The 18,548-nt window shown below is 38.9% G+C and overlaps 1 long non-coding RNA gene across 1 annotated transcript in view; it reads left to right on the forward strand.

Annotated features, from left to right (window-relative positions):
• Positions 1-18,548, forward strand: part of LOC120754921 (uncharacterized) — a 66,389-nt gene that overhangs the window by 25,649 nt on the left and 22,192 nt on the right. Inside the window, exons 3-4 of the long non-coding RNA XR_005701605.2 lie at positions 5,759-5,926; positions 8,906-8,987. This is a non-coding gene — a long non-coding RNA (uncharacterized LOC120754921). The remainder of the gene's footprint in view (positions 1-5,758; positions 5,927-8,905; positions 8,988-18,548) is intronic.

The following is an 18,548-nucleotide window of genomic DNA, read 5'->3' on the forward strand; positions in this document are numbered from 1 at the left end:
GCTGTGGAAATGTTATGACCCATATGTCGATTGTCTGGCTGGTCAGAAGGCTTGGAGATAAGTGTGTTAAAAAATCTAGGACAGTCTATAGGAAACCAGGCATCACATTTCTGGTAGCTCCTGTTATTTCAGTAGTAACCAAGATGTGATGTTTTGTCCCTTGTCAACTAATGTGCACTTAGAAAGCTTCCAGATTTTTCAGTTTGGGAATCTTATGGTCATGTGGTCCCACATGATGGGAGAGCCTCTAAAGAACCTCTGGGGCTCCTGCTCTGGTTTTATTGAAGAGGAGTAATCACTGTTGTTGTTGCAGCAATTTCAGCCAGTTGATGCTTGTGCATTTCACTTTTCATAAAAGAAAATATTTATATAGACATGATATGATATGAAATATTTCCAAATTTTCTCCAACTCTTTATAGAGATATTGCCAAAGGAAAGATGGAGAAAAAAATGCAGTAAACATTGCCATTAACACTTGTTTTTTTGTTTTGTTTTGCTTTTTGAGAGAGTATATTTTCTTCAAATGGTTTTAGTGGATTCTTCTATTTTTCTATTTCTTAATGTATGCTATATTTTTACTTGAATGAAGAAATAAAAATTTTGGCCAGCCTATTTTTGAGGAGATAGACTTTCCATTTTAGTTATGCTACTGTAACTTTTGCTTTTAGCCACTTTTTGTGGCACCAAAGCACTTTCTTATTGTTTATTCATTTTAATAAAAATTTTCTATTTTATAGAAAAGTCTATTGGTGGTCATAAGATAATTTTAAGGAAGAGAATGAAAGGGTAACCTCCTAATAAATATATAAACTTTGAAGAATTTAAGAGGGAACCAAAATCTGTGAGGACTTCCAAAGTGATGGCTACTCAGTTGTTCCAGCTGTGGTCCAAGGGCTCACTGACTACCCCAACACGTGTCTTCACTCTGTGATGTTCCTGTATTTGTGCTACAGTATCAGATTCTTAGTCAGCACAGTGCATGTTGTAGTTCCTGTTGAGTAGCTTGAATCAGGGAATCTGTCCTGTGCTCGACAGAGTTGTGTTGAAGAGGAGTGAACGTGGTGGTCACTGCAGTGGCTGTGGGACTCCTGCCCCCATCCCAGCCCCTGCTCTGGGGATAGTGCTTATTAGTCTGCTCTCGGCTGGGACTTCATAGTGATAACATGGCTTACGGTGATCTTTATTGCTGTGGTCATACCAGTGGTGTTGTTATCTGGGAAATTATTTATATCAGGTGTGCTCAGCAGTGTTAGGATATTAGTACGGAGACCTTGGGAATATCTGTGTGAATGCATGGGAAATCGTTCCCTTGAATACCTTTAGAACTAGTGTGGTTATAAACAAGAGATTCTTCTGACTTGTATATTTATTCATGGTATTTCTACTGAAATATACATAAGATTAAGTATTATGTGAAATATAAATGCAGTTAATTTAATGATAATTTGTCTTATGTTGGAAGTTGAAGGGCATGATTAATCACATATATATGTGTGATCAGGACTAAACATACTGGTGATTGACATAACCTGGGTGAGAAGTGCTTTGTTGTCATGAATGTGCCATGCAGTGATGTATTTCAAACTACAAAGCATTGTAAAATTGAAAAGCATCAAACTCTGCAGAACACTGACGCCAGTATGTTATAGTGGTTAATGATGCGACTCAAATAGTTTTGCAGTGGAAAGTATCTTTGATACTTAGAGCACTTCTATAATTACGACTGCATCTTTCATAGTCAAGCTTGGCAAGTGTTTGGAAATTGCCATATCATGGAAAACAGAAGTCTTGTCTTTAAAAGTGCTCTAGTTGCCTATGTTTGCCCATTAATTTCCCGGTCAAGCGAGCATGTAGCAAAGAAAAGAATCTGTTAGTAGAATCTTCTAGCAGAGAGATGAAATCTATAGAAATTGATGGGTTGTAATAGGGTTAAAGTGTTATATGATGATGAACTACTCTACACATCCACCATGAGTTGGTGTCTGGTCTTTCCTTCAAACAAATGAACAAAAGACATGCAGTGTAGAGAGCGTATTGCAATCTCTGCACTTTAGGAAGTTTTAGAGATTTACTTGATAGTACTGTGTTCAGTGTATATGATAAATAAAAGTGCTGCAGCATTGAAGATGGTTTTGGGTGAGGACAAAGGTTAAGAAGAAACTATAGAAACCTCAAAATTAAAACAATTAGGTGCTTTTTTCAAAAATAGGAAAGATTTCTTCATGCTTATAATCATATTTGCATTTGGCTGATGGCATTGTATGGTCAAATACCTGTTAGTCTGATTTGGCTAATAGATTGTATTTGCTTTTAAAATATTTTTGATGTTTCACACTGGTTTTGATTGTCATCATAAATTTAATTAAATTGTGTGATATTGTGCTACTTAATAGGCTTTAAAATTCTTTAATCATAAAATTATAATATTGACTGAAGGTAAAAAAAATGAATAAAGGTATTCTGGATTGAAGCTGCTCTAGGCTGACAAAAGTCATGCTGTGTAATTATCTTAATTTGAAACAGTAACAGAAAAACAACTAAGCAAAGGACATTACCGGACAGGGATGTGGAAAGGTGTTTTTTGTTTGTTTTAATTAGTCCAGAAGAAAATGTTTAACTGAAAGCTACAGAAAATCAATGAGACTGGCAAATATGTTTGATATTTGTGATGAGATACTGATAAAGGGGCTGTGTACTGCAATGTTGTTCGCATTGTCCTGACTCCTGTTTCAATTTACAAGTTTGTAATTTTGTAAGAGACTATATCACTTTGTGCATAGTGGGGAACAGAGTAGAAATGTAATGGTTCTAAAGTCTCTCTAACAGTTGAGCAGCGCCTAACCAAATTAACCACAAACTATTTAAAATCTGCTTTGTCTTTAAAGAATGATGTTATTAAACAGTAAAGAACAAATACTTTAAATGAGAAATTTGAAATTGATGTTCAAATTAGTTTAAAGTGAAGCTGTTAAAAATACTGTGGTCTTCTCTTTGATTTCCTTTTAGAAACAGCTGGGAAAAATTCTATTAGAAATGGCTGGAAGAAATATGTTACCAACCTCCACTACTTCACTGATGTAAAGCTCATAGGGAAGAGCCAAGCAGATGCAAACTTTCTAGGCTTTCCTACATGCAGAGGCAGAGGTCAGTTAACTGGGGCTTTTGAGGTGATGCCCTGGGTCACTCTTTAGCAACATCTTTGCATAAACAAGTTCTTCAATTTGTCTCTGGCACAAATATGCAAGTTTTTGCTAAAATGTTGTTAATATACTTAGCAACACTAATGACAAGATAGAGGGGCATTAAATGGCTTGATACACTGTTTATCCTGTGTATTTGAAAGATCAGTTATTTTCTGCATCTCAGAGAGATTTAGCTTAACATGAGCAGCAGGAGAAGAGATACACAGGAGAAGAGATACACAGAAGAAGATATATATAGCAGGAAGTTAAAAACCCCCAAACTAAATCCACAACAGAACCACCCCACCCAATACCGTAATCCAAACAATCCCTTAATGAAAGGAAGGATAACCCCCTAGATCACTCTATGTCATAAACCTGCTTTTCCTTTATTTTAAAGGTATTTTACAAATCAAGTTTTAGATTGTTTTCCTTCTTTTATCCCTTTTTGACTTGGAAGAAAAAAATCTTCGTTGGAACTGTTGTTTGAAGAGACATATTATAAATTTCATCGACAGTAATTTATCTTTTAAGATAATTCCATTTTAGATGAACCTAAGGAACGACAGTCAACCATTTAATTGGCATTGTGTGCAAGGCAGAATATACACACTAAAGGTTACCATGAGGTCTGCAGCTATAATTGCCATTGACCAAAACAGACTTTTCATTTAATCAGCCCCCTGAGGAATAATGTTCCAAGGTTAAAGGTTACCATTTTTCAAGGAAGATGTCAATAAGGAATGAAGACTGCTTACAGTTTACAGGCTGTCTTGTTTCTGCTGTGCTTGAAGAAAGAGTTAGACCCTTTAATATGAAAAAGAACTGTAGTCAATACTCATTCCTACAAAAAGCCCACCACCCTTAACCCCCCAAAACCACAAAGAATTTTGGAAGTGGGAAGTGAAGATATTTAAGTGGTTTTTTAAAGTCTTTACTGCTTGATCATATTTTAATGATTTTAATTTTTTTTTAATGTAAACTTCTAAAGAATTCATGGGGAAAAATGCTGGAAGTGCCTTAGTATCCCTTGATATAGTGGCAGCTAAGATTATTGGAGATGCTAAGTTCACAGCTGTATAAATTTGTGAAGAGAGACGTTGTGGCAGCTTTTGTCTTTAACAAAGGCTTTCTTGCTCAAAAGTATGCTTCCTTCCTTTCATGGTGGGCTAACATTTGGTTATAATGAGAAAATTCTGAGGAGCTATTTACTAGATACTTTCTAGTGCTGAGGTAAATGATTGCTTACTTAAGGCTAGGATACATAAGCATGAGAGCAGACATACTCTGACCAGTGTCCTGTGCAGCTTGAGCATAGAAATAATTAAAATTGTGTGCATAGGGAGTTACTTCTAGCTTTGAATACAGGCCATTAGGAAAGAGAAATGTTGGAGGTCCTTCCACCTTTGTGTAAAACTCTATCCACAGGCCCGGTGCAAATAGGATCTCTGAAACTTTTGTTAATGAACTGAAGAACTTTTAAGTGGCTCCTAGACAATTTTGTGGCATGACTTGACTCACATGAAATGGATAAATCTAAATATTGTCTAAAATGAGACTGCATCTTTTCTCTCTGGGTTTTTATTTGTTTTTGTGCCTTGGGATGACTGTGATAGTTATGTAAAACTGGAAAACACAGCAAAGAGAGGAGGCACTTTAAGACGGTATGCTGAAAACCCTTCCTGCTCCTTCCAGGGAAGGTGAATGATCAGGATGCTGGAGCAGCTGAATAACTTCTAGGCGCTGTCTGTGTCCCCCTTGCTGTGTTCAGATGCCTGTCCTCCAGCAGACAGGGGTTGTGCCATGCCACCATGTGAAAAACACAGGACCACTGCAACAAAACCGGGCCTCTTTTCTTTTGTCCCTGATTGAAAATCTACATCTGCCCTTTTCTTGTTGCTGTCACCCTTCCTTTCATGTCACCTCCTTCCATGTGTGTGGTTTTGCCTACTTTCTGTAGCAGGATAATCTAACACCTAGATAGTGTAGGACAGGAGTTAGCTCTACTGGTTCATGCAGCAATTTGCACAGAGGCCTCAGATTAGTGTAACAGCTGCTATCTTGGTGAGGAGCAGATGCTTCACTGTGGATCTCCAGAATTAAAAGCACAGCCTCTATGCGAATCTCAAGTTAAGTGCAGTAGCTGTCAGGCTCAAATCCATTTCACATCACAGCTGAGTGAAGGGCTGCATTCCTGCAGCAAACACAACAGTACTGGCACCAAAGGAGGTGCTACAAGGGGCCTGTGAAGGAAGGCACAAGTACTGCAAATATATTTATCTGCAATGTGGGAGAAGTGTGGATCCTTGCACTTTAATATCTGAAAATGTATATATAAGCCATACCCAACCTTTTTGTATTTAATTTGATTAGCATCTCAGTGACTGTCAAATTGCTTCCTTTTACCCCATCTGATTTTCAAATCAACTGCAGGATTCAGGATGTGATAGGGAAGATCTTAAATGCTCACAATGAGCTCAGCTTTTCAACTTTCAGCAAGCTAGAAACACATATGTAAGACAAAACATGGAAGTCCTACAAATTATCAGTGAATGCCTGTGTTCTCTTTTACAGGAAGTACGCTCTGGCCAACACATCCCTCTCAGTACAAAGTTCCTCGGCAGTCTTGCTGGACAGTTTGAAAGTGATTACCTTGGTAACGCCACTTCCTGCAGCCAAGAAAGCTTCAGACAGCTTGTCTTAGTATTGCTTTTGTGCTTTTGTGCTCTTAACAATTATAGTGTAAGTCCCTAATTATTCTGCTTAACAACAATTTTCCTCCTCTCCTGCTGGAGCACTTAAAAGGGTGCAGCAAAGTAGAATAAAGCAGGGATTTACATCTCTGAAATGTGTTCAAAATAAGGTCTTGATAAGAAACTAAAATACATTATGGAAGAAAAATTTTGATTATCAGTTTCCTTCTGCTACATCTTCCTGTTTTACACTAGTGCACACATACACGGACAGACAGACACGAACACACATTTTCTCTTTTTCTTCAAATCTCAGATGGGAATGTCAATATGATGCCAATTAAGAGTATAATGCTAGATCTACTAGATCCAAAAAGGGTGTGGCTAAGAGGGAGCAAGAGAATCATTGCCTGCTTTTGTTTTCTGAGTTCCTCTTGTGGTCTGGTTTTCAGGTATAGAGCATGCAAAACTGTATGGAAAAGAAGCAGTACCTCCTTGATGTTTCTGAAAATTGGCTATTAGTTATTTTGCTGTGTTCTCTTCCACATACTGCTGTCCTGCTTGTCTTATGACAATGCATGCCTTGCAGTGACTCGTAAAAATATTTGTTCTCAAAAGGAGAGCTGTGAAGGTGAGGAGATTGCAGAGTTTGTGATCTTTACATTGGAGGCAGCAGGATGCTCCGAACTCAGTGCTGTCTTGCCCTGCTTCAAGAATTGACATCAGATAGCTTCTCAAGTTAAATCTGAGACTATCGTAGCTGCTTTGCAGTGGAATTTAAGGAATTGTTGTATCAATAAAAACAAACCCCACACTGAAGTAGCTCTTGCAACTGAGGAAAATGCTTCTGGGCATTACAGGCCACATTTAAAAGGTTATAGTAGAACAAGGCATTGTATTTTGGAACCTCTTGGAGATATTCCTTGTGGAGAGGAACTTTTGTTATCATGGGATTGTGTTATTTACATAGGTAGTGCCTAGTATAATAACAAAAATATATTAGTTTTCGTTAGAAAAACATCTTCCTTGTCTTTTGTGTTTATATTATTAGGAAGGCATGTATCTCTGTTAGGGAAACAAAGTTACTATTAAATGCTTCTTTTGTTGTTGATGGAAATTCCACATTCAATAGGGATGTGTCAAGGATGAATGTAAGAGATCTGCTACTCTGCAATAGCTATCCACAATATATGCCAGTGATAGTGAGGCCAAATTAATCTGCTGCATGCTGGTCAATATTTGCAATTGTTTAGAGAGTTTCAGTGATGGACATTTATATAAATAGTGGTTCATTGTCCCTTAAGTGGATGTTACCTCCTGAGAGACATAATCTCCCAGGGAAAGAAACCAATCGTGGCAAACCTATCATCAGTTCACAGACTGAGGGACATTCATTTTCTTTTTGTTTCACTGTGAATGCCTATTTTGTGTTTCTGACACTGATTTTTTTTTTTTTTTTTTTCACTTTCCTTAATGTACGATTGCCATTGTCTAGTTTGTGCTGTTTTTTAGCAGTGTGAGGTAGTCGCGTTTCACACATCAGGTCGTTCATACAAAGCAGAAAGAGACAGACATATGTATATACATTTTTTTTTGTGTACACCGTTGCTATTGGAAATTAATAACGCTTTTTTTCCCCCCTGTGAAATGCAAAGTCCAATTTTCAAATCAGGACTACACAGTTTGAATGGCAAGATACTAAACATTCCTATGAAATTCAAGAACTTGTTTGGACTTGTAAACTGCAATTGTGAATTATCCTATTCAGATATGGTATGAAAGAGCTGCCAGTATGTTCAATTCATCCTTAGTAGGTTCTCTGTCTTCTCAGGTCTTCTGCCAAACTGACAAGAGCTGTCTGGGCTTTTCTCTTCTCTAACCCAGGCACCTCTTTTCTCTTCTCTAACTCAGGCATCTGTAAATCACCAGGCTGTTCAGTGTTGAAACCTACTTATATAGCACAGCAATGGGTGATACATTTTGTATGTGAGCATTTACTTAAGAAAGAACAATGTTTGGTTAAATGTCCTACTGTGCAATTCAGGAAATTTATCTCTACTCTGCTTTGCTAGATTTCTGATAGGTTTAACCCTATGCTGGTCAACTAATGCACTTCAGGTAAAATAACTAGTAGCTTCACATTTCCTAAATATTTATTGGAAAACATACCCAAATAAATGTCTTTGCTCCTCAATACTTTTGTGAGACCATAATATAAGTTTTGCTTCTGGCTTTCCTAGTCTTATATTTTTAAAATTAGTTGTGCTGAAACTTCTCAAAAGAACTTCCATCTACACAAATGGATTTTATTTATAGAAGAGTGGAGTTGATTCTCCTGCAGGAAGGACAAATTCTTCTGTCAGAAACAAACACATAAGCAAACTAAAACAAGGAAAAGGTCTATTTTGTCTGTCCTTACTAATTAAAGAATGAAAAGGCAAAAGATGGGTAGGGGAAGGGAGATCACAGTTTGATTTTATGTTTAGCTTCAGTTTCTGTTTTTCTGGCTCAATGTTATGAAATCCTCTTCCTGTGCCCTTAGTGTCATGAAAGAGCAAAGGGAGAAATCTTGAGGTCACAGATAACTATGGAAATGGTATGAACTTCAACCAGCAATGAGCAAGTGATTTACAATGCTCAGGAGAGAGATCGACCTGTTAGCCAAAAAAGCAGAAAGAGGGAAGAACTTTTATGGCTATTGGAAAAAAATTGTTCTGTAACCATCCTTTTTCTTTTGTGTTGGGAATGGTTGGAGCTTTGGGAGAAGGAATTGCCTCCTGACAAGCTTGCCTGTCAGTCTGTAATGCCAGTACCATCCAGCCCTAAGGTAGCTCAGCTTCAGCCATGTGTACTTGCCATGCTGGGCTGCAGGTCCTCCTTGCCAGCTTGGGGGCTCAGTATGTGGGCAAGGCTCTCATGAAGCAGGACGTAGTTGTTATTTGTGTCTGCTTGACTTTCCACATAACACATTTATGAATATCTGGATCAGTTATTTCACTCTAGCTTGTTCTTTTCCCTTAACTTCCAGAACTTTAGGATGCCTGAGGATTTCACAAATACATTTCATGAGGGAAAAATACTCCTCTGTGAACAGAAGATTTATGTCAAAGGTGGGTGTTCTCTGTGCCAGAGAGGCACAATTTCTCTACCTTGTCATACTTGAGTTTCTTTTGCAATTTTATTTACATTTAGTAACAGAAGAGTCCTTAAAAAAAGAAAAAAAAAGAAAAGAAAAGAAAAAAAAGGAGTTAGCAGTGGTTTCTTCTTGTATACGTCTCTGTGTGTGTAATTAGTTTTGTTTAAAGCTACTCAGGAAATTATTATTAAACCAAAGTAAAACATGTTCTTGACTTGATTGTATACAGAAGCCTCTGGAGCACAGCAGAAAGTGGCAGAATAAATAGACAAGAATGAGACTGGACTGATAAATAGAAGAATTTGAAAGAATGGTAGTTTACAATTGTATTTGGTTTGTGTGGCCAGGTTTTGATAGCTGGGGAATACAGGGGTGGGTTCTGTGAGAAGCTGCTAAAAGCTTCCCCCATGTCTGACAGAGCTAATGCCAGCTGGCTCCAGAATGGACCTGTGGCTGGCCATGGCCACAGCAGTCAGAATTAATAGTAATGCCTCTGTGATAACATTTTTAAGAAGGAAAAAAAAGTTATTGCACAGATGTAATTGAGGCCAGAGAAGGGCAGAGTGAGAATATGTGAGAGGAACAGAGGACACACCAGGGTCAGTGGAGAAGGAGGGGCAGGAGGTGCTCCAGACGCCAGAGATGAGATTCCCCTGCAGCCTGTGGTGCGCTCTGTGGTGAAGCAGCTGTGCCCCTGCAGCCCATGGAGATCCACAGAGATGCAGAGATCCACCTGCAGCCCATGGAAGAGCCCCATGCCAGAGCAGGTGGATGCCCAAAAAGGGCAGTGAACATGTGGAAAAACCCATGCTGGAGCAGGCTCCTCACAGGGACCTGCAGACCCATGGAGAGAGGAGCCCATGCTGGAGCTGGTTTCTTGGTAGGATTTGTGACCTTGTGGGGGATCAGCACTGGAGCAGGCTGTTCTTGAAGGCCTGCACCACATGGAACAGGGACTCGCATAAGAGGAGTTCATAGAGAGCTCTCTCCCATGGAAGGGACCCCATCCTAATCCACTCTCAGCTCATCTGCAAGAACTCTTGTTACCACTGCAACGTGAGGGATTGTCCTGTTTGGTGCTGTAGTTATCATTATTGCTTTACATCTACATACAAAAAGTCTGTGGGTCTTGTTTCAGAAATCCCTCTTGCACAGAAGGAAAAATGTAACCATTTTTAGAACCGTTACAGTTGAAACAATATTAAAATGTTTTGGAAACTGGATTAACAATTAACCTTTTCTCTTTATGTTTTTTTACTCCCTATTGACACCAAGAAATTCACATTGCAACATGTTGATGCATGACATCCTAGGATATATCCTCTAGGATATATCCTAGATGAGGCAGAGTGGTGTCTCATAAATGGCTTTTATGAATAATTTAAATTAACTCAAAGGTAATATTTCCATGCTTCACCAGTGGGTTGGGTTTTTTGTTTGTTTGTGTTGTTGCTGTTTTTGTTTTTGTTGTTTGTTCCATTTGCCCTCCATCTTTCATACTAAAGGAGATACAATGACAAATAGTTTTGGGTGTTATTCTGTTTGTGGTACTGCTTGAATGTCGATAATATTTCTCTGCAATGCAGCCTCAGGGATTGTCATATTCCCCACCCAGTGGCTTGCAAGGAATGCATTGGATAATGACAAGCTGCAGTGCACTGTGCTCAGAGAGCTAATGAGGTGCTTTGTTCTTGAGCATCAGTACATATTTCATCTACACCTTTCAGGTAAAGGAGTTTTAACTGACACTGTATGCATTTAAAAAGATGTGAATTTCTGACGCAAGTGTAGGTACTACGCTTACCATAATGATTTCATTATGTTCTCCAAACTCAGCCTCTGGCTGTCCTCAGGGGAAATGGACATTTTGAATGTAGGGTAGGGAATTACCAAAGGAGATTGAGGATACCCTTCTGAAAGGGGGTCATAAAGATGCTGTGACTTGTTAGAAGGAACAAGGGTATGATACGTGCTCAGACAGGTCTCTGTAATCTTTCCTTGACACTAAGTGCCTCTACTGAATGCTAAGGCTGCATTTCTACATCATGAATGTTATGATACAGTAAATGTGCAGGAAATAAAATTTCAGTCTTGTCCTTTTCTGCTTTTGTTATATATTAAAAAAAGTAATGGAAATAGGGACACATAACCTTCATTTTTTTAAAAGGGAGAAAGAAAGGAAGACAGTGGGGACTACAGGATAGACAGCCTTTCCTCAGTGCCCAGTAAGATCATGGAGCAGATTCTCATCTCTCACGCTCTGTGCTAAGGCACATGGAAAATTAGGGGGTGATTGGTGACAGGTGTGACATGGTTTCACTAAGGGCAAGACATGCCTGCCAAATTTGGTGGCCTTCTACAGTGGGGTAACAGCATCATTAGATAAGAGAGATGAGACTGATATAATTAATCTGAACTTGTGCAAAACATTTGACACTGTCCTGCAAGACATCCTCATCTCTAAACTGCAGAGGCATCACTCTGGACAAAAAATTGGCTGGATGGTTGTGCTCAGTGAATTGTGGCCAATGGCTCGATGGTCAAATGGAGTCAGTGATGACTGGTGTTCATTGGGGGTTGGTATTGCGATTTAACATCTCCATTAGTGACACAGATAGTGGATTTGACTGCACCCTCAGCCAGGTCTGCTGATGACTCCAAGCTGTGTGGTGCAGTTGACACACTGGAGAGAAGGGATGCCATCCAGAGAGACTTTGACAGGCTTGAGAGGTGGGGCTGTGTGAACCTCATGAAATTCAACAAGGCCAAGTGTAAAGTCCTGAACCTGAGTTGGAGCAATCCCAAGCACAAACATAGGCTGGGGGTAGACTGGAATAATAAGGATAGCCTTAGGGAGAAATATTTGGGTGTGTCAGTTGATGAGAAGCTCAACATGAGCTGCAGTGTGTGCTTGTAGCCCCAAAAGCCAATTATGTCCTGCGCTGCATGAGCAACAGGTCAAGGGAGGTGATCCTCTTGCTCTGTTCTGCTCTTGTGAGACTCCACCTGGAGTACTGTGGGCAACTCTGGGGACCCCAGCATATGAAGGACATGGACCTACTGGGGCAAGTCCAGAGGAAAGTTAGGAAAATGATCAGAGGACTGGAGTCCCTCTGCTATGAAGACAGGCTGAGAGAGTTGGGGTTGTTCTGCCTGGAGAAGAGAAGGCTCTGGGGACAGCTTAGAGCATCTTCCAGTACCCAAAGGGGCCTACAAGAAAGCTGGAGAGGACCTTTTAGAAGAGAATGTAGTGACAGGACAAGGGAAAATGGCTTTAAACTGAAAGAGGGTAGGTTTAGAGGTAGGCATTGGAGTAGGTATCAGGAATAAATTCTTTGCTGTGAGGGTGGTGAGGCACGGGAACTGTTTGCCCAGAGAAGTGGTGGTTGCCCCAACCCTGCAAGTGTTCAAAGCTAGGGTGAATGGGGTTTTAAGCAACCTGATCAGGTAGAAGGTGTCCTTGTACATGGCAAGTGGGGTTGGAACTCGATGATCTTCAAGTTCCCTTCCAACCCAAAAAAACATTTCATGATTGTGCTGCTTGAAAGACTGATATTTTCAGATGACAACTCTGGGAATGAATGTGGAAAATATGGATTTTGAATCTTAGGAAAATGCTATGTCTCCAAATACTAGTAAAGTGGACATCAGCTGTTTAAAACCTTGAACATTGCTATTTGTGTAAAATAATGCTGTTCTGAGTACTATAGAATATACCAACTTGCTGAAGTTTTCTCTCCTGTTGTTTAGACTTACTGTATGTTCATTATTGCTGTGTCTGATCATTCTGCAGTTAATTAAATGGTCCAGTTCATGTCTGCCACAGGCTCTCTTCTCAGAGGAAGAGAAGTGTATGTAGTGAAATATTTTACCAGAGATTTCTTTGTTACTGTGTGTAGATACAAGCTTGCACATGTTGTTATGCACTTATACTGAGAGATCAAGATTTAAGAAACAGTGGGGTTTTTATCTATCTTATCTTTATCTTCCTGTGCAACTCAGCCTATTGGATAGTTTTGCCTTTGCCAGAGTACAAAACCTGTCTGTAGAGTTCTTGAGCTCTGGAGCAAGGCTGGGTGGGTTATTTTTGACAATGCTTCACAACCCCAAGAAAAATCTCAACTATGTAAAACTTAATTTGCGTGTTCGAGTCAAACTGCAGCTCTGCCTTCCTCCAGATTGATACAAATGACATGGACTTATTTATTTGCACTGATGTATGTCCTCATCACCCCTTCCCCTTCTCTCCCCGTGGAAATAAAGGGTGCTTCCTGAATTACAGACACTCTGAGAGAAGAGTTGCTGGTTTTTGTGTTACGACCATGTTAAATGTTTCAGTTTTTCTTTTTAGCCCCTGCGCTGTTCCTTCCTCGTGTTCCTCTGTTGTGCTGCTATAGATTGCTCTCTCTTACCAGAAAGTAAATTAAATCCAGTGTTAATAACATGAGTAATACTACTGCTTGGATATAGGACAAGTAGGAGATAAGGGATGTAGACTGGAGGAGGCCTTCAGCCTTCTGGTAAATCTCTGCACTGAAACTGAGTTACAGAATTTGTTAGTTGCTTGGAAAATATCTCCTGTGTCTGTTTGTTGCTTCCTGCCTCTATTATCAAGATCTGTTTTTGGAAATCAATGCTAGTGTGGTATTTCAAGGTGATCTAGAATCCATAGGTGGACTATGATTTTGCTTCAGCTGTGTTGCAGACACATTAGTGCAGATTAAATAGAAGAAGATAAAAGGCAAGTTGATGCAATCATATTTTCAGGACAATGGAAGTGAGAGTGATCAAAGGCAAGAACATGGCTGGGTCACTCTGCTGGAGTACTCCTCTCACTCTCTTCACTTGAGCTGCTCTTAGCAGTTTTCCAGGCTCTTTGGAGCAGCAATTGGAAGCATGCCCAAGGAAGGTATTGTGCCATTATGCATTAATTTTTATTTACTACTCGACAGCTAAGAACCAAAGAGCAGACCAAAGAGCCACTTTAATATGTGGCTGACTTACCACACACCTCTATGAAGCCCTCTCATCAGCAGGAGTTAGATTTCAGCTAGTCCTGAGGTCTGAGATACTAAATACCTCTTTGGTACGTGACAGATTTTTTGAAGCCTTTGAAGCCACTAAAGCCAAAAGCACCATCAAACTTCCAAATTGTAGAGTGTGTATTATGATCCATTAGAGAAAATAAGAAAGTTAGGGAGTAACAGGGAAATGTCTGAGATCCACAACTGCTCCTTTTTGAACAAATGCTGTTACACTGCAGAATGTCAGTTTTCTTCCCTGCAAAGGATGGGGTTATTACCCTCATCTATACAATGCTTGAAGGCTAACATCTGAAGGGGACTGTGAAAATATTTGGATTAATTACTATTTATCATGGTGTTACTATTATGGCTACCACTTCTATAATCTGATATAGATTCATTTATACAATGAAATCATTCTCTTGTCTTTGGAGATTTGAGTTCCAGCTTAAATCTGTTGAGAAAATGTAGAAATTTTCTTGTGACTTGCTGTAGCACTAACCCATTGCTGTCCTAGATTTTAGTGGGAATTGCTTAGTGAAGTGATGAACTCTAAATTTGAATAGCTGATCTGGTGTGGGTTTTTTTTTTTGTTTTTTTTTTTTTTGAGGAGCACTGAAAGCTTGGATATACACAGGTTTCAGTATTTTTTAAACAGTTAAAATGAGTCTACTTACTGATGTATACCTATAGTCAAGACCATAGCCATTCAGCAGGTATGGGAGACATTGGTAAATCACTTGAGGGATGAAGTGCCAGATATTACATCTCAAAAGAGGGGCTCAAGACAAACCTTGGGGCTAAGAAGGAACTTGTTGTTTACTCAGACATTTCCTTATAGAAACTGTGGAAGCCAATAGATTTTGCAAGAAGGAAAGGATTGATTGTCAAAGGTGAAATGACACTGGGGAAAGGTGAACTGCGGCTTGATTTATGGTAGCCACCAAGAGCACACTGAGCACCAAGGGCTGCTGAAGTATCATGCTTCTGGCATAAGCCATGGAAAAGGGTGGCTAGTCTGTTTTTGCTCCAGACATTAGGTTTTTTTAAAGATGACCCACAATACTGTCATTTTGCTCTCTCCAGGGAGACAGTTTGCATGAGGATTATTTTGAATAAAGGCTCTAATGCCAAGAGAGGAAAATCCCCCCTTCTTATCTGAGATGTAGTAGACTGGTTTTGTGACAGTTTGAATTTTTTTTTTTTTTAATGTTGATTTTTGTTATTACTTTGCCTAGCAATTTTGTATGTTGTTTGGAGATGTTAATGAATCATAGCAGCATGGTAATTTCAGATAGGTTTTGTGAGGCATCCAGCATGTTAGTGCCTGTGAGCTTCCTGCTTGTGCTCCAGCCAGCCACAGGATCACATTAGTCTTGCACAGGAATAAATAGCTTTACCTTCCCCTGTCTTACATATCTGCTGAGTTGGTCACTCTGACTTCTTTCTTTCCTTGGCTTCCTTCCTTCCTTCCAGCTTTCATTCTGCTGTGCCTTTAAAATGAGCCAGAGAGGGTATAATACCAGTTTTACAGAACAAAAGAAGAGATGAAGTGATTCAACAATCTTCAGGAAGTAAGTAAAGCAAGACACAGAAAACAAATTCATTAATTCCCACATAGAGTCAACACAATCCCCACCCTGACATCTCCTCTCTCAAATTTTTACCATTTCTTTCCCATAGACATTTGAACAAAGTTTCAGGACTTTGTGCTTCCTTCTGCACTGCTTGACCTCAATGTTTTCCTGTAATAACCAGAGTGGTTTGAGATACCTAGATCTTTTGAGCTTTAGCTGCCTTATTTTCTTTGTTTAGCTACAAATTAAATACCAACCAAACTGTGTCAGAATTGTTATTTACCATGACTACTTCTGACTACCTTCAGCTGCTTTCTTGCAGACTAATAGAGGTGCTTGAGAGCAAAGTCTAGTAATGCAGTTTCCTTTTTAGGGTAGATTTAATTCCTGCTCTTAACCTGTTCACCTCCTCTGTAGCTGTATCTGTGAAGCCACGCTTCCAGTTTAAGATTAAAGACTTCAGAGGTTACTTCTGTTACACTGGATGATAATGAAAAGCTTTCATTGCACAGGCTACTAAAGTGTATTTAGTAAATGTGCAAATGTCCCTTTGCAAAAGAAGCTCAAAATGGACAGCAGTGATAGGGGAAAAGGAGTCTTCCATCTGGCTTGCAGAGCATGGATTGGTCAATGTTTTTGCGGAAAGATTACTTGAAGGTGGCAAATAGTGGTTTTTTTTTTTTTTTTTTTTTTTTTTTTTTTTTTTTTTTTTTTTTCCCTTCCTCAACAATGTCTAGGAAATTAATGGTATAAATTTCCTGAAAGTAGGAGTGGATTAGGTTCACCAAATTCAGAACTTTGTTCTTTATGTGCACTTTTTCCACAGTTGCATATATTTTGAATGTGAGTGCTTGACATCCCTAACTCAAATGAAATGTTACAACTAACAATCAGAGCATGCAGTAGTCAAGAAACTAACAGGCTGAAGTGCAGCTATCATAACCTCAGAGCCTGTCATTTTGAGCAGAAAATAGGCACCTAGGGCTAGAAGTTGCCTGATCAACCTGGCATCTGTGCTGGTGCATACGTGTGTCTCTAAATGTTGTGGTGCAGCATTTTCTAGCCACTTTTTTGGCAATTCCTAATAATCTGAACTTGTGAAAGAATGTCTTTATTTGGATGTTGCTACACAGTGGAGTGATACAGTTTGGGTCTGGATTTTTTTTTGTTTTTTGGCTCAGTTAAATGCTGTTTTCTACTTCAGACTCTACTTGTATGAATTAGTGTACATTTTTAATGCATAAAAATGGCTTTATAGTTAAATGCTTGCCTTCCTTGTAAATCTAGTACTTGTCTCTTTTAGTGTTTGTTGTTCAGAGGACAGATGAAAAAGGGAATAATGAAGTTTCCATTTTATGTTTAGCTGGTTATCCAATACACTTTGCTTTGTCTAAAATCTTCTTGCTTTTCAAGAGCAAGATCCCTCAATCATAATTTGGTCTCTAGATATGATTTCCCAGAAGTACTTTACAGGTGAGTCTTGAATGTCATTTAAGAGATTTCTCCATCTCTCTTAACTGATATTCATAATCTGAAAAAGAAAAATGGAGAAGAGCTCTTTTACAGTTCTAAAGTATAAATGTGACATAACTCATTCTTTCAGTGTTTATGGTGTGGGTTTTTTGTTTGGTTTGGGTCTTTTTAATCCTTTGCTAAAGTTAAGCTGAAGCAGTATAAACAAGATTTCTAGGTAATGCAGTGAAGTTCAGTGTTTTACTGAAGTGATTAAGATAGAGTGTTCTATCATGCCTGACTGTATCGTGCACTGATTTCCTTTCATTCCCAGATGTGAATTCTTACCATTTTCCTCTTCCACTCACTCCAATTATCTCAGCTAAAGTAAAGTTTCTAGAATCAACCATATTGTTTCATGATTGTTCTAAAGAAAAATCAGAGTCTCCCTTCTTGCGTGTTTGGGGCACCTCAAACAAATAGCAGGTCAAATTACTAATCTATTAGCTCTTTGTCTGCCATGGTATGCACAGTTAGTCATGAAATATTCATGCAGTTCAGAAGAAAGCTTGGGTGATGGGGGGGGTGTGCAGGGGGGAAGGCAGCTCCTGAAATAAAACCCCGGTACCGTAAGGTCAATCAGTTTGCTTCTTTTAGATTCAAGCGCAGGTCAAACCTTTCATCCTAGAAACTTTGTCCAAGAATTATTTACTTTCAGCTGTCGAGCTTGTTAAATGATTACCTAAGTCTATAGTGTGCTTTTTTTTCCTTCACAGGAAGGCTTTTATAAATGACTTTTTTTCCCTAAAGGATTACATTTTTACAGTACATGGTTCTCTATATATAAGCTTTTCACAGAAGTCCTAATCCGACTTCAAATTAAATCCACTGGTAACTCCTGTTGACTTCAGTCAGAACAGCTGAGTGCCTGTCTGTCTTCATGCATTTAAAGAAAGTCCATTCAGCCATAGAAAGCCCATTCAATGAGACATAAGATTACCGGGTTTAAAAGAATATGAAGTTGCATATGCACATAAATCCAAGATGTACAGTAGTTGGGCTTCCTGTCCTATCTTCTTACTTAGCCTTGGAGAGTGAGCGCATGCATAATAAAAGAGGAGATAATGTAAATTTTGAATAAAAAAGAAAAATAAGAGCCTGTGTTATATCTATGCAAAATCCATGCTAGTATTATGTTCATTATTATAATATCACAGTACCTTCTTCTGTGTACTCTTTCTGTTCTAGTGCTTTCTCATCAGTGTGAAAAATGTGTAAGGAAATCTTCAGTTTGAGGGTGATTTTTTTCCTCTTTAAATATATGAATGTGTTAGGGAAGCTGAGAAGAATCCAGTTTGTAATCTGAAGCAAAAGGTGACAAGGTTGACTCCAAGGTTGGTTGAGGGAAATTAATTCCACAGATTCAGGCTGATGCTTGTAGAAGCTCATGTCTTTTTCCATTATGCCAGATGAACAAAGCGT

This window comes from Hirundo rustica, chromosome 7 (genome assembly GCF_015227805.2).
Source record: "Hirundo rustica isolate bHirRus1 chromosome 7, bHirRus1.pri.v3, whole genome shotgun sequence".
Taxonomy (NCBI): domain Eukaryota; kingdom Metazoa; phylum Chordata; class Aves; order Passeriformes; family Hirundinidae; genus Hirundo; species Hirundo rustica.